This window comes from Rhincodon typus, chromosome 26, assembly GCF_021869965.1.
Source record: "Rhincodon typus isolate 14 chromosome 26, sRhiTyp1.1, whole genome shotgun sequence".
Lineage (NCBI taxonomy): Eukaryota > Metazoa > Chordata > Chondrichthyes > Orectolobiformes > Rhincodontidae > Rhincodon > Rhincodon typus.
This window is the reverse complement of record NC_063357.1, coordinates 6168061-6184255: the sequence shown is the minus strand read 5'-3', so window position 1 is coordinate 6184255 and position 16195 is coordinate 6168061. Positions and strand designations below refer to the sequence as shown.

The following is a 16195-nucleotide window of genomic DNA, read 5'->3' as shown; positions in this document are numbered from 1 at the left end:
GGGGTGGGGGAGGTGGTTACTGCTGGGGAGGGGGGAGATGCCGTTGGGAGGAGAGGGGGAGAGGGAGGAGAGATCCTCAGGAGGGAGATTTGGGTGGTTTCGGGGTAGAGGAGAGAACCAGGAACGTGGGAACAGGATTGGGGGAGTGATGGGGTTTGGGAAGCACCCAGAAAGGGGAGATTGGTGGGGGTTTAGGGGCAGACCCTGAGTGGGGGAGTGGAGACACGCTGGGGGGACTCTGAGGCAGATTACTGATGTTGACCTGGAGGGTGCTGCTGAGGGGAGGAAGTTGTCCTGGGGTGGGGGGGCTGTTGCTTTGGGTGGGGATAGGGAATGGTCCAGGGGTGTGGGGCGATAAGACTTTCTGATGGTGGTCCCAGGTAGATGGGGAGACCTCGGGCGTTGTCCTGGGTGTAGGAATTTGGGGCTATGGGATAGAAACCAGGGGAGGAGAGGTGGGAGAAACCCTAGGGGTGGTTCAGGGCAGTAGAGAAACATGCGGAGTTGGGATCCACAAGGCAGTTAGGATGGGTGAGGAGGAACACAGGGGGTGGCACATGCTGTGAGATCCAAATGGGAGGCTGATGAGGGGTGGGGGTGGAGTGGGATGTGGGGATTTGTGAGGGAGTGCAGAGAGACTTGTTTCAAGGTGAGAGAACTGGTGGGTGGTCACCGAAGGGAAGAGAGTTGGAGTGGTGGGGAGGGGGGATGAGCTCTGACCATGTAGGTAGGGGCAAGGAGATCCCTGGGAGAGAGAGAGAGACTGGAGAGGGCAGTCCCAGGCACGGAGAGATCTATGGATGTGGTGGGTGGAATGAAGGGAAAGGTCTCATGGTAGGTACTGAGACATGGGTGTTGGGGGCAGAGACAGGGATAGGCCGATTGGGCAATTTGAGGGAGTAATAGATGCAGGAATGGGGAGAGAGATCTCTGTGAGGTGAGAGGCACACCATGGGGTAGATAGAAAATGCCCCATGGGGTTTACAAGAATGAGCCTGGGGATGGAGGGCTAATCATATGAAGAGAGGTTGAGAACTCTGGCTCTGAACTCAATGGAGTTTGAGATGAGGGGTATCTCGTTGAAACTTATAGAGTACTGAGAGGCCTGGATAGACTGAATGTGGAGAAGATGTTTTCACTAGGAAGAGAAAATAGGACGCAAGGGCACAGCCTCAGAGTGAAGGGATGACCCTTTAGAACTGAGATGAAGAGGAATTTATTCAGCCAGAAGGTGGTTAATCTGTGGAACTGCTTGCCGTAGAAGGTTTTGGAGGCCAGGTTTTTGAGTGTATTTATGACAGAGATACATAGGTTCTTGATTAATAAGGGGATCAAGGGTTGTGGGGAGAAGGCAACAGAATGGTGTTGAGAAACATATCAGCAAAGATTGAATGGCGGAGCAGACTTAATGGGCTGACTGTCCTAATTCTGCTCCCATATCTTATGGTCTTGAGGGTGAGATCCTGGGATGGGGAAGAGAGTGTAGGGGTGGAAATTCTCTGTGCAGTAGGGTATGCAGAGGATCTCAGCAGTTGGAGGCAGTCCTAAGAGTGGTAGAATAAGGGAGAGTGGCAGGAGTCTCCAGGTGGTGGTACCATAAAAAAGTCAATGCTATTTATTATTTTCCAGGGCCCCAAAAATTTTAGCATGCAACCAGTTTGCAGCTGTCCTATTTTATTTACACTAAACTAGATTGGAAATTTAAGTGATTTGAAATTATTTTACCAATAAGAAAAATAACCTAAGGGTCACAGTGCAGTCACTCAGCTGATTCCTAGGATGCGGGGTGTTGGACAGGTTGGACCTCTATCCATTGGGAGTAAGAAGAATGAGAGGTGTTCCAATCGGGGGCTGAAGTGATTTGGAGTTATTTTTACCAATAACAGAAATAACCTAAGGGTCCCAGTACAATCACTCAGCTGATTCCTGGGATGCAGGTTGTCGGGCAGGTTGGATCTCTATCCATTGGAGTTTAGAAGCATGAAAGGTGAACATATTGAAACGTGTAAGATCCTGAGGGGAAATGACAGGGTGAATGCTGTGGAGATGTTTCCCTTTGTGAGACAGGCTAGAACCAGGGGACAGAATTTAAAAATTAGGGGTCTCCTACTTAAGACAGAGAGGAGAATTTGTTTTCTCTGAGGTTCAACAGATAATGGAATTCAGGTCCCCAGATAGTAGTGTTGGGTCATTGAATGTTTTTAGGACAGAGTTAAATTCTTGATAAACAAGTGAATCAAAAGGTGGGGGTAGTGAAATAGCCAGATGGGAATGTCAAGTCAAGGTCACAATTTGATCAGCCATGATCTTATTAAATGGTGGAACAGGCACAATGAACTTAATGGCTTCTTCCTGTGCCTAATTTGTTTGTTTGTATGTATATTCATATTTAGTGATATAAAATGCCAAGTTATTTGGGTTGTGAGCTGGAACTGCTGCTCTTGTAAAGAGGATGATAATACCTTTAAAATCCTCAATACAGAGTTAAAATATAATTAAAGCACAGAGGCGTTCAACCTGTCATACCTATACCTCTTTGCAATGTCCACTCAGATATTCTGAGTCACTTACCCTTTTCCCTGTATGATCTTTTCACATAATTATCCAGTTTCTTCTTTAAAGTCACATTTGCACCTGTCTGCACCATGCGCTCAGGCTGTGTATTCCCGATCTTAGAAACTTGCTGCATGAAAATGTTTTCCTCACATTACCCTTTCTATTGCACATCACTTTAACTAGATGTCCTCTGGTTCTTCCAAACTCTATTTATAGTCCATTCAGACCTGTTGTGACTTGGAACATTTCTACCAAATCTTTTCTGAACCTTTTCTCTCAGGAGAACAACCCCATCTTCTCCTATTTATTCTTATAGTAGAAATCCCTCATTCGATCTCGTAGATCGTTTCTACACATTTTTACAATGCCTTTATATCCTTCCTGAAGTGTGATGCTCAGGATTGGACATGGTAGCTGATGCCGAAATAGTGATTTTGTATTCTATTTTTCTATTTATAAATTCTAGAATCTAATTACTTTTTAATACCTTATCAATGATATTCTTAGCTGCCGTGCTACTTTCAATCATTTGTGCACATATACCCTCAGGTCCCTATGTTTCTGTGCTTTTTTAGAATTGCATCCTCCATTTTATATTACTTATACTTGTTCTTTTATCAAAATGCATAACTTAGCACTTTGCTGCATTGACTTTCAACTGTCGTCTGTCTGCCCATTCCACTAATATGTCAATGTCCTCTTGAAGTCTGTCACTCTACTCCCCACAGATCACAATACTTCAAATTTTTGTATCATTCACAGATTTGAGATTGCACCCAAGTCAAGTTCATTAATTGGATCAAGAGAAGCAGCAGTCCTAATACTTACACCTAGGGAAACCTGCTTTTCTGATATGTAACCTTTATCAGACATCTTTTGGAAGTTTGTTACACCACTCAATTGTATTATCCTCATCAACACTCTGTGTTACCTCATCAAAAAACTCAATCTTACACACAGCTAAATTCAATTTTGCCATAAAAAATTCTTATTGGCTTTCCTTAATTAATTTACATTTGTTCAAGTGACTGCTGATTTTTGTCCCAGATTATCATTTTTAAATGCTTTCCCACCACCAAGGTTAAACATATTGATTGCTCTGAATTTGGTGGATTTTACCTTACACCCTTAATGTCAAAGAAAGAAACTAAATGAAGAAGTAAAAGGAAGAGATAGTAGGAACTGCAGATGCTGGAGAATCTGAGATAACGAGGTGTAGAGCTGGATGATCACAGCAGGCCAAGCAGCATCAGAGGAGCAGGAAGGCTGACGTTTCGGGCCTAGACCCTTCTTCAGAAGACCCTTCTCCAGCTCTACACCTTGTTATCTCAAGTAAAAGGAAGAACAAGCTTTAATTTGTACAGTGCCTTTCACACTCACAGGATGTTTTAAAGCATTTTATAGCCATTTGAGTACTTTTGGAGGGACGTCACTATTGTAAATGTAGGGAATATGACCATCAATTTGTGCACAGGTCTCTTTGTTCAGCAACACTCCCCAGGACCTTACTGTTAAGTGTATAAGTCCTGGCATTGTTTACCTTTCCAAAATGTAGCACCTCACATTTATCTAAATTAAACTCCATCTACCGCTCATCGGCCTGTTGGCCCATCTAATCAAAATCCCGTTGTACTCTGTGGTAACCTTCTTCGCTGTCCATGCACCTCCAATTTTGGTGTCACCTCCAGTCTGAAAAACAACCCTCCACCACCATCCTCTGCCTTCTACCTTCGAGCCAGTTCTGTATCCAGATGGCTAGTTCTCCTTGTATTCCATGTGATCTAACCTTGCTAACTGGCCTACCATAAGGAACCTTGTCGAATGTCTTACTGAAGTCCATATAGATCATGTCCACCGCTCTACCCTCATCACTCCTCTTTGTTACTTCTTCAGAAAACTCAATTAAATTAGTGAGACATGATTTCCCAAGCACAAAGCCATGTTGACCATCTCCTAATCAGATTTGGCCTTTCCAAATATGTGTAAATCCCATCCATCAGGATTCTCTCCACTGACTTACCCACCAGTGACGTCAGGCTCACGGGTCTATAGTTCCCTGGCTTTTCCTTACCACCTTTCTTAAATAGTGGCACCACATTAGACAACCTCCAATGTTCTGGACCTCACCCCTGGCTATTAATGACATTTTTCAAGACGTTGCTGTTTACTTCCCTGCGTTCTATATCTTCCATATCCTTCTCCACAGGAAACATAATGCAAAATACTCGTTTAGTACCTCCCCCCTTCTCCTGTGGTTCCACACATGGGTGTACTTGCTGATCTTTAAGGGGTCCTATTCTCTCCCTAGTTACCCTTTTATCCTTAAAGTATTTATAGAATCCCTTTGGATTCTCCTCAACCATATTTGCCAAAACTATTTCATGTCTCCTTTTTGTCCTCCTGATTTCCCTCTTAAGTATACTCCTGCTGCCTTAATACTTTTCTAGGGATTCACTCGATGGGCTTCGTTCTTTTTCTTGACCAAAACCTCAATTTCTGTAGTCATCCAACGTTCCATACACATACCATTTTAGATGCAGTCTATGCTTTTCCATCACTGTTTTAAAACTTTTTAAAACTGTTTTAAAACTTTTTAAAAAGAATTATGGTCACTGGCCACAAAGTGCGTCCCTACTGACACCTCAGTCACCTGCCCTGTCCTTTTTTTTCCAAGAGTAGGTCTAGTTTTCCACTTGTGTAGTAGGTACATCCACATACTGAATCAGAAAATTTTCTTGTACATACTTAACAAATTTCTCTCCATCCAAGCCCTTAACACTATGGCAGTCCCAGTCTATGTTTGGAAAGTTAAAATTCCCTACCATAACCACCCTATTATTCTTACAGCTAACTGAGATCTCCTCATTAATTTGTTTCTCAATTTCCTGCTGACTACTAGGGGTCTATAGTACAATCCCAATAAGGTGATCATCCTTTTCTTATTTCTTAATTCCACCCAAATAGCTTCCCTGGACATATCCCCAGGAATATCCTCCCAAAGTACAGGTGTAATATTATCCCTAATCAAAAACGCCACTCCCCCTCCTCTTTTGCCCCCCTTTCTATCCTTCCTATAGCATCCATACCCTGGAATAATAAGCTGCCAGTCCTGTTCATCCCTGAGCCATGTTTCTGTAATTGCTATGATATCCCAGTCCCGTGTTTCCAAACATGCCCTGAGTTAATCTAATCTGTTCCATTTCTCCTGTTTGCTGTCCCGTATTCCCAAAATATCAGTACCTGAATTTCATTTATTCTGTCGTTTTCCAGTGTCTTAGCCTTTTTCTAGTCCATTTATCTTTAGTTTAACCTTGTGAAGTCTAATGTTCCTACTTTTCCACCTTTTCCTTTGATTTCCTTATGAGGAAAGGCTGAGGGACTTGAGGCTGTTTTCGTTAGAGAGAAGACGGTTAAGAGGTGACTTAATAGAGACATACAAGATGATCAGAGGATTAGATAGGGTGGACAGTGGGAGCCTTTTTCCTCGGATGGTGGTGGCTAGCACGAGGGGACATAGCTTTAAATTGAGGGGTGATAGATATAGGACAGATGTCAGAGGTAGGTTCTTTACTCAGAGAGTAGTAAGGGCGTGGAATGCCCTGCCTGCAAAAGTAGTAGACTCACCAACTTTAAGGGCATTTAAATGGTCATTGGATAAACATATGGATGATAATGGAATAGTTTAGGTTAGATGGGCTTCAGATTGGTTTCACAGGTCAGCGCAACATTGAGGGCCGAAGGGCCTGTACTGCGCTGTTATGTTCTGTGTTCAATTCTCTTCTCACTGTTTTACACTTTGTATCATTCCTATTCTCACTCCTCGGCCTCTGACCTGTTTGTTGTGCTTTAATTCTTTCCTACCTTGTGCTGTTTTGTTGTGATACTGTTGAAACAGATAGGAACAGGAGGAGATCATTTAGATTCATTTATTTTGGTTATCCATTTAGTGAGATTGTGACTCATATGTGACCTGACTCCATATACCTGCTTTTGCCCCAAATTTCAATCCTTTGTTTAACAAAAGCTTGTCATTCTCAGAAACACAATTGGTCTTACCTTGGCTGCTATTTGTGGTAGAGTTTCAAGTGTCTACTACCACATGAAGATGTTTTAGAGATCTATTGTCAATACTAAAGACATTTATAAAGCAAAATCAAGTGTTTTCTTTTCTCCTTAATAAAGTCTGGCAAGAAATGTCAGGCATCGACTGTGAATTAATTTTTTACTGAGTACCTACTTTTTGTTTGACTTCTCTTAGGATGTCTCACCTGGTACCACTCCCTGTTCCTTGTCCTGTGCAACTTGGTTCGATGAAAGCCGATACATCAGGGTCGGAGTTGCATCAATTTGTTAGAGAGGGCAACCACACCAAAGTGAAAAAAGTCCTCAAGAAAGGTGGGAATCTTGTATTCGAGGATTCTATATTAAGAAGAGGTTTGGACTTTTTTGTTAAAAAGACATGGATTTAATATTATGCTATCACTGTTAATGTCTTTGTATATCCCCACACCTAACAGTGCATATAATTTGTGTACAAAACAGTGATCATAGAATCATAAAATACTGCATTGCGCAAAAAGGCGGTTTTGCCCTTTGAGTTTGCACTATTGTTATTCTCCAATTGGACAATCTGGTCTGAAATCACATTCCCACTTCTTTCCCAAAATCTTTATTTGGCTATGGAGTGTGGTTTGCCTCAAATAAAGACGATAAAGAACCCACACTGATTAATTTTGCCTGTTGTTAGTCATTTGCAACATTTTAAACTATACAGCTTCACAATAGTTTGATCTGAAACTATACAGACCTGAAAAATTGTTGCTTTAATCTTGGTTGGCTCTGAATGAGCTGGGTGCAGTATGGAAAGTACAATTGATGTTAATGCCCTGTATATGTGCTTTAGGCTGAAGAGGCAGAGGTCTGTAGAGAAGGAGCATGGGGCTGAAAGTACATCTGCAAATGATGGGAACAAGGTGACCAATACGTAAAGGGCTTTATTCAATCTAACATTGAATTCCGTCAAGCTGGGTGATGGCTGTTTTGTAGGAACAGGTTATATGGACAAGGAAAGATGAGGGCACAGAATTATTCACTTTCAGGGGAATGTGGAAAAATGTAAACTAGTGGCTGTAATGACCCTACTTGACTAGATAGGAGTATTAGTAGGCTTTGACCATGGAGTAATTAAATCCACAAATCATCCCATTGTCTTGCAACCTGAACAGTTGGTGATTAGAATGTGTTCATTTACTTTAGGACCTTATCTTACCTGCAGTCAACAATAAAATGCATCTGGATGAATTATAAATTAGACGATTACCTCTTTCAAACCAGTTCAGTTCGCAGGTCAGTCATAAACACAGACTTCTGGAATTTCAGTGTGGCTTGTTGTCAGTGCTACTTTGTTGAATTACTGGTGGAGTAACTGACATTAATTGTCAGCCTTTCTCAGAATGAATTGTCTGTGGATAGCCACTTTATTATCACTTTTTTTGTATTATATGTTTAAACAGTTATACCATTGAACCAGTACTGAGCAAAATGGCAGTGAAACAAACTCTACCTGTATCAAATACTGCAATTATATTGCTGATGTATAACATAGAAATATATAAAATAGAAGCAGGGATAGGACATTTGAGCCTGCTCCATCATTCAGTATGATTATGGCTGATCATCCAAGCCAATACCTTGTTCCTGCTTTCTCTCCATATCCTTTGACCCCTTTAGCCCTCACAATTATATCAAAATCCTTCTTGAAAACATTCAGTGTTTTGACCCCAACTGCTCTCTGTGGCAAAGAATTCCAGGCTTACCACTCTCTGAATGAAAGCATTTCTCCTTATGTCAGTCCTAAATGGTGTATTCCATATCCTTAGACAATAACCTCTGGTTCTGGACTCCCTGGTGATTGCCCTGTCTAGTTCTTTTAGAATTTTATAGGTTTCTATGCCTCATTCATCAAAACTACAGCGAAAATAGTTCTAACCAATCCAGTTTCTATTCATATTTTAGGTCCTGTGATCCCAGAAATCAGTCTGGTAAACCTTTGTTGCACTGCCTCCATATCCAAAACATTCTTCTCAGATAAGGAGACAAAAACTGCGCATAATACTCCAGATGTGGCCTCACCGAGGCTCTGTACAATTGCACAAATACATCCGTGTTTCTGTACTTGAATTCTCTTGCTAAGAAGGCCAACATACCATTTGTCTTTTTGTTCCTAATTTCCTAATTTACAGCATCCGCAGTTCTTTCAGTTTTTATACCATTTGTCTTCTTAACTGCCTGTTGTACTTGCTTCTTTACTTCCAGTGACTGGTGTACAAAGACACCCAGGTTTCATTGAACCTGCTCCTTTCCCAATCAATCGCCATTCAGTCTGTCAGTCTGCCCAATAGTCTGCCTTCCTGGTTTTGCTACCAAAGTGGATACCTCACATTTTCCACATCATACTTTTGCCACTCACTCAATTCATCCAAATCACACTGAAGTATCTGCAACCTCCTCACAATTTATCAAGCTTTGTGCCATCTATAGACTAGGAGATATTACCTTTAAGTTCCCTAAACTGAATGATTAAAAAATATTGTGAATAGCTGGGGACCAATCCAGTAGTCACTGGATGCCACATGAAAAATAACAATTTGTTTCCTGTCTGCCAACCAGTTCTCCATCCGTGTTAGTACACCACATCCAATCCTATGCACTTTAATTTTACATGCTAATCTCCTAGGTGGGACCTTATCAAACACCTTCTGAAAGTCCAAGTAGAAGACATCCACTGGCTTTCTCTTATCAACTCTACTAGTTCATTGCTTCCATTCGGAGAATTAGAAGGGGAAATAGCAGTTATAATTGAGCTATTTCTCAAATTTGGCATAATTTATTTAGCTCTTTTAACTTTGATCCAGATGCTCACTTGATTGTTGCAATACCATGAACTACGTTACATGGTTCTGTTTGGTACGTGTTTCTATAAAATACGTATAACCTGCAGCTTCAGAAGTGTACAGAAAGTTGTTTTTATCCATATTTTAGTGAAGATAACACTACAGACATCAGGGTCCCAAATTAGACTCCAGGTCAGTACCATAAACCAAGACTTGAAATTCAATTGGAAGTTGTACGTAATGTGTTCAATGAATCGTATTGATCATATGACGCCGGCTGTTACTTTGGACGCTAGAGTTGCCAAATTGTAACAAAGTAGGCATGTTTATATACATACCGAACCTTTTCTCACCCATTGCACAATTTAGCAGCATCGCTTAATGCTTGGCTCATTTATTGTGGATAGGCAAAAGAGGAAAGCCCGTCCTGTGTTGCGAGACTCTACAATGTACCAAGAGAAATAGACTCTGCTACCGAATGTAAAACCGCGATAGCACCATGGGAAATTCGCTGTACTGCGACCTAAATTACAAACGCAGAGTAATGCCTCAGGTATCTGGGCAAGAAAGAGCAAAAAGAAGTTTAAAAACATCTTCCCTTTAATTGGTCCACAATGTATGCAACTGCAAAGCGTAAGGAGGAATTGCATTGTAAAATAGAGATTTTGTGAAACGAGATTTTCTTTTTTTGTTTCAAATTGGAGTGGCAATTTAAGCATTCAGTAACTTTCGGTGCGACTAGCATGTAGGTTGTGAAATGTAGTTTTATTCAGTTGAAAATCCAAAACTATGACGTATGTTTAAATCTCGTAAATTGGCTTGATTTTGTTTTGTTGTAATGCTAATTTTATACGTTTGAGGAGAAGATGCTCATCTCAGTAGTGAGATTAGCAATATCGAACGTGAGTGACTTTTGTTGCGATTGCGGGATTGCAGTATGTATATAATGCACGCTTTTCAAATGTAACCTACACAGCTGCTTAGTTTATCCCGCCTTTCTGCGTTTTGGAGTAACTCTTCTGCGAAATGGCAACAAATTCTTGGTCGGGAAATGGACATCTCAAACTATTTGTGAAAGCAATAGGTTTTCGATTTAAAAAAGTTACTGATTACTATTTCATGGTAATATCATATTGTGAAACTTGTAGTTTGTTCTATGTGAGGATGATTTTCAGCGTGTTGCTTATCAGCCCATGTAGCACGCCGTGATCGTATAGTGGTTAGTACTCTGCGTTGTGGCCGCAGCAACCTCGGTTCGAATCCGAGTCACGGCATTGCGGATTAGCAATGGCACGGCAATGGGTTCGTGTTTTTTATTCCTTAAACAAGTATTGAATAAGGCAGTCAAGTACTGAACAAGGTGTTTAATCCCAACATTTATTACACACGTCGTTTTAATTTATTACGAAATATCCACAGGCTGGTTTCACAATGCAGATTTTTTATTTCAAAAATATATTTTATTCATAAAAAATATCTACACACAAGTACATATATTCATTCTACTTCTTTGTGCATTTGTGCAAGGTTGTACCTGGTACTTAAGTGGTCTTTATTAATGTCAGCATTGACTATCAGTGTTAGCAGGATAAATGGCAACTGAAGTCTTCAAAATTTGAAAACTTTCTCACACAAAATACAAGTAAAAAACATCACAAATGGGAGCTGGAGGAGGCCATCTCTCCCCTTGAGCCTATCCTGTCATTCAATAAGATAATGGTTGATCTTTTTGTGAACTCAGCTCCACTTACCCATCCGTTCACCATTGCTCTTAATTCCTTTACTGTTCCAAAATCTATGTATCTTTGCCTTAAAAACATTCAACAAGGTAGCCTCAACTGCTTCACTGGGCAGGGAATTCCACAGATTCACAATCCTTTGGGTGAAAGAGTTCCTCCTCCCTGACTCAGTCCTAAATCTGCTCCCTCTTATTTTACAGCTATGCGCCCTATTTCTAGTTTCCCTTCATAATTTTATATGTTTCTATAAGATCCTCCCTCATTCTTCTAAATTCCAAAGAGTATAGTGCTAGACTACTCAATCTCTCCTCATAAGCCAATGTTTTAAATTCTGCAATCAACCTATTGAATCTTCTCTGCATCCCCTCTTTTCTAAAAAATACATCCTTTCTCAAGTAAAGAGACCAAAACAGTACACAGTACTCCAGGTGTGGCCCCACCAGCACCGTATGTAGCTGTAGCATAACCTCCATGTTTTTGAACTCCATCCCTCTAGTAATGAAAGACAATATTCCATTTGCCTTCCCAATTACCTGCTGCGCCTGCAAACCAACTGCTTGTGATTCATGCACAAGGACAGTCAGGTCCCTCTGCACAGCAGCATGCTGCAATTTTTCACCACTCATCTTAATGTCATCTGTGAACTTAGACACACTACACTTGGTCCCCAATTCCAAATCATCTATGTAAATTGCAAACAGTTGCATTTCCAACACTGACCCCTGAAGCACACCGCTAGCCACTGATCGCCAAGCAGAAAAACGCCCATTTATCCCCTCTCTTTGCTTTCTGTTAGTTAACCAATCCTCTATCCATGCTAATACATTACTGTTACATCGTGCACTTTTATCTTATGCAGCAGCCTTTTGTGTAGCACCTTGTCAGATGCCTTCTGGAAATCCAAATACACCGCATCCACTGGTTCTCTGTTGTCCACTGCACTTGTAATGTCTTCAAAGAATTCCAGTAAATTAGTTAAACATGACCTGCCTTTCATGAACCCATGCTGTGTCTACCTGATGAGACAGTTTCTATCCAGATGTCTCACTATTTCTTCCTTGACGATAGATTCAAGCATTTTCTTCACTACAGATGTAAAGCTAACGGGTTTATTGTTACCCACCTTTTGTCTGCCTCTTTTTTTAAATTGTGGTGTCATATTTGCTGTTTTCCAATCTGCCAGAACTGCCCCATAGTCCAGTGAATTTTGGTAAATTACCACAAGTGCATTTGCTATTTCCCCTGCCATCTCTTTTAGTACCCTGGGATGTATTCCATCATGGGATGCAAGACAAATATCAACTGCACCTGGAGGACCATCAATTCAGTGAAAGACTCTTTGGTCTACCCAAAACTTGCTGGCCTTCCAGAACAAGGGGATAACTTTGACTGAGTGTTGTAGACTGGCACTTTCCAAGGTCCAGGGCAATGTGCTGAGGGACGCAGTAAAGCTTGGGACAGCTGCTGCCAAAGCGCAGTGGGGAAAGACTGTTTAAGGTCTTCCTGTTGAAGGTAAGTTGGGGTCCGTTCAGTTATTAGACCCTCCTGATGCATGTAACTGTAGTCTTGAACAAGTAAAAAAATGCCTTTGGTTTGTTTGCTGAATAGAATCAAACTCTGATGTTTGTTTGTTTCTTCATATGCTACTGTACAGAACCAAACTACTTTGGGGGCTATGTATGTATATAAAGATATTTTATGAATAAAGTATATTCTTGAAATAAAACATATCCAACAAGTTTATTTAAAATGAAAATGATTAATTTAATTGTGTTTTAAAACAAAAGAAATGTGAGTATATTTAAAGGCTAGAAGACATAGAAGCAGTTGGAGGCCATTCAGCCCACTAAATCTGCTTTGCCATTCATTGAGATCATGGCTGATCTGATAATCCTCAACTCCACTTTACTGCCCTGTCCCAATAACCCTTGATTCTCTTACTGATTAGAAATCTGTCTATCTCAACCTCAAATATACTTAACAACACAGCCTCAACAGTCCTCTGCAGTAAATAATTCCACAGATTCATTATCCTGTGAGAGAAGAAGTTCTTCATCTCTTTATTAAATGTGCAACCCCTTAATCTGAGATTATGCCCTCTGGTCTCAGACTGGTCCATAAACGGAAAGAACCTTTCTGCATCTACCCTGCCAAGTCCTCTGAGAATCTTGTATTTTTCAATAAGATCACTTCTCATTCCTCTATAGTCCAATTGATGCAGGCCCAAATTACTCAACCATCTCTTAAAAATAACAGTCCGTCCATACCTTGTGTCAGCCCAGTCAGCCCCTGTTTTGGACTGCTTCCATTGCCAGAATAGCTTTCCTTTGATAAGGGACCCAAAACTGTTCACAGTAATGAACCTGTGATCTAATTTGCCTTGTACAGTTTTAGCAGAACCTCCCTACTTCTATGTTCTGTTCCCTTTGGAATTAAGGCCAACATTCCAAGTACTTTCCCTATTACCTTCTGACTTTGGATGATTCTTATTGATTCATGGATGAGGACTCCCAAATCCTTGTCTTCTGTAGCTTTCTGCCGTCTTTTTCAATTTAAATAATATTCAGCTCTTCTATTTTTCTTGCCAAAATGTATAACCTCACATTTCCCACATTATATTCCATCTGCCATTTTTTGCCCGTTCATTTAAAATTTCCATAGCCCTCTTCACACTCTTTGTGTCATCCTCACCACTTGTCCTCCCGCCTATTTTTGTGTCATCCACATAATATGGGTTTAGCATATTCACTTTCCTCATCCATGTTATTATTACATATTGTAAGTAATTGTGACGCCAGCACTGATCCCTGTGGCACCTCACTAGTTGGATGTTGCCCACCTAAATTGGTACTGAGACAAAGGAGTTAAGTTTTTAATGGATCAGACGGTGGAGTGCATAACAGATCTGGTCAGGTCATTAAGTGGAATATCCAGTCTTTTCCTGTTAATATCTTGAAGACTTCAATCAGATCATCGTTTAATCTTGTAAATTCTAAAGAAAACAGGCCTAATTTGCATCACCTCTCCTAATAACGTAGCCCCTGAAGTCCAGGTATCATTCTTGTAAACCTATGTTGTATCCCCTCCAAGTAAATATATCCCTCCTAAGTTGTGGTGCCCAGATCTGCTCACAGTACTCCAAGTAGGGTCTAACCAGATATTTGTCTAGCTGCAGCATAACTTCTGCATCCTTGTACTCCAGTCTTTGAGATATAAAGGCTAGCATTCCATTAGCTTTCTATTTTATTTTATGCACCTGTTTCCGACATTTTATAGATCTGTACATCTGATCTCCCAAATCTTTTTAGACATCCATTGTAGTTAACTTCATACCCTGATCTGTATTATTTTTAAAACCAAAGGATATCCTCATACTTGCTTGCATTGAACTCCGTCTGCCACAGCTTTGCCCATTCACTTAGTCTACCAATATCCCTTTGTAATTTTATGCTATCATCTATACTGTTGACAATGTCACCTGACTTTGTGTCATCTGGAGTTTTGGATATATGACTTTCTATGCCATTATCCAAGTTGTTAATAAATAAAACGAATAATTGAGGCCCTAAGACAGATCCTTGTGGGACCACTCACCACATATTGCCAATTTGAATTTCTATCATCTATCCATTACCCCTACTTTCTGTCACCTGTCACTCCACCTATTTCCAAGCTATCTCAGTAAGCTTCTACCTTAGTTAACAGGCTCTTATGTGGGACTTTATCAGATTCCTTCTGGAAGTCCATATAAACGACATCCATAGACATACCCCTGTCTATACCTTAGTCACCTCTTTAAAACATTCGGTGAGAATTATCAAGCATGCCCCACTGTCCTGAATCCATGCTGGCTTTCTCTGATGAACTGAAAATTTTCAAGGTGTTCAGTTACCCCATCCTTGATTTTCAACACCAACAATTTCCTCACCACAGATATTAGTCAGTAATGTTCTCAGATGTACTGCCTTCTTATTGGTTTCTCAGTGCTCTTCAGACTAGCTTTCCATCTTCCACTGACATCACCTTGAACTTGTATCCTAACATGCATCAAGTTTTATTCACCCGTGTTCATTGATCTATATTAGCTCCTGGTCAAGCAATGCCTTAGTTATAAAATTCTTATCATTTTATTGAAATCTTTGCATGGCCTCGTCCCTCCCTATCTCTGATACCTCCTGTAACCTGCAATGAAGTAATTGTGCTGTTCCAGTTCTGGCCTTTTGATTCCCAATTTTAAACACTCTGCCATTTGCACCCATATTTGATTTTTGATGTTGATTTTGATTTTATTATCGCGTGTACCAAAATACAATGAAAAGCTTTGTTTACGAGCGATACAGGCAGATCACAGCAAGCAAAGAATGTACAGATCTAAAAGACTTAGAGGCACTTTTCTGAAGAAGGGTCTAGGGCCAAAACGTCAGCCTTCCTGCTCCTCTGATGCTGCTTGGCCTGCTGTGTTCATCCAGCTCTACACCTTGTTATCTCAGACTTAGAGGCAAACAGGTTACATTGTAGGTTACATTATTTGAGGCTAGAGTTCATTCAACAGTCTGATAACGGCCAGAAAGAAACGATTCCTGAACCTGCTTATGTGTGTGTTCAAGCTTCTTTATCTTCTGCCTGATGGAAAAGGTTGTAGGAGGCCATTACCAGGGTGCGATGGGTCTTTGATGATGTTGGCCACCTTTCAATGGCAGTGGGCTGTGTAAACAGAGTCCATGGATGGAAGAGAAGCAGGAAGGCTGACGTTTCGGGCCTAGACCCTTCATCAGAAAATGCTGCTTGGCCTGCTGTGTTCATCCAGCTCTACGCCCTGTTATCTCAGATTCTCCAGCATCTGCAGTTCCTACTATCTCTGATACAATTTTAACCCCACTGCGAAGCCTCTTCTAAGGATGCCTAGCCTGAAGAAGTTACCCTCCTCCCTCTGGACAAACCTCAGGGGATCTCTCTCCCACTGCAACTCTCTCGTAACCTCTCCATGGATGGAAGGTTGGGTTCTGT

At 41.0% G+C, this 16195-nt stretch overlaps 1 protein-coding gene and 1 non-coding gene across 2 annotated transcripts in view; one reads left to right on the top strand and one right to left on the bottom strand.

Annotated features, from left to right (window-relative positions):
- ppm1e (protein phosphatase, Mg2+/Mn2+ dependent, 1E) overlaps positions 1–16195 on the bottom strand; it is a 323526-nt gene that overhangs the window by 174030 nt on the left and 133301 nt on the right. The gene's annotated exons all lie outside the window — the stretch shown is intronic.
- trnah-gug lies at positions 10652–10723 on the top strand. The gene has a single exon. It is a non-coding gene; the product is annotated as a tRNA-His (tRNA).